Source organism: Brachycentrus maculatus, unplaced genomic scaffold, assembly GCF_059751285.1.
Source record: "Brachycentrus maculatus isolate JH-2025_06_01 unplaced genomic scaffold, ASM5975128v1 h1tg000370l, whole genome shotgun sequence".
Lineage (NCBI taxonomy): Eukaryota > Metazoa > Arthropoda > Insecta > Trichoptera > Brachycentridae > Brachycentrus > Brachycentrus maculatus.
The window spans coordinates 1643823-1644396 of NW_028281119.1; the positions used below are offsets into that span (position 1 = coordinate 1643823).

The 574-nt window shown below is 36.9% G+C and overlaps 1 non-coding gene across 1 annotated transcript; it reads left to right on the forward strand.

Moving 5' to 3' along the window:
* The first annotated feature begins 203 nt into the window (after positions 1-203).
* TRNAG-GCC (transfer RNA glycine (anticodon GCC)) lies at positions 204-277 on the forward strand. The gene has a single exon. It is a non-coding gene; the product is annotated as a tRNA-Gly (tRNA).
* The last annotated feature ends 297 nt before the right edge of the window (positions 278-574 follow it).

The window sequence follows — 574 nt, forward strand, 5'->3', positions numbered from 1 at the left end:
GATCCAATTTCCAAACATTGTGCTTGAATCACTATAACTTTACTTAAGACATCTATTGTGAGATAAAAGAAGGTTTTTATTAACCAGAAACTCCTTCAATTTTATGTGAAGTCCGAATCCTGGATTATAATTACAATAGTCATTTCACAATTATGTGATTCCACATTAATTTTATCAAAATTTGAGTTATCTATAATGTTCTTGACTCCGTAGTGCAATGGTCAGCACACTCGACTGCCGTTCTGGAGGTCCCGGGTTCGATTCCCAGGGGGGGTCAAATAAATATAACTGTTTTTTTCACTCTAATATTTATTTAATATTACCTTGGACTGGTACCTGAAGTGGAGGGCTGATCACCTTTCCTTCAGGTGTTAACGATTTAGGTAACACTGCGTTTATATTCTGCAATGCCCTATGCACCATTGGGGTGCAGATAAGGGTTTGAAGTGAAGAATAATGTTCTTAACTTTAAAAAATAATTTTAGACTTAGAGCTTTTTGCAAGGATGGCGCAGTGATAAACAGTGTTGGGTGTACGCGAGACAAAGGGTACATAGTAGTAAGTACAGAGAGAG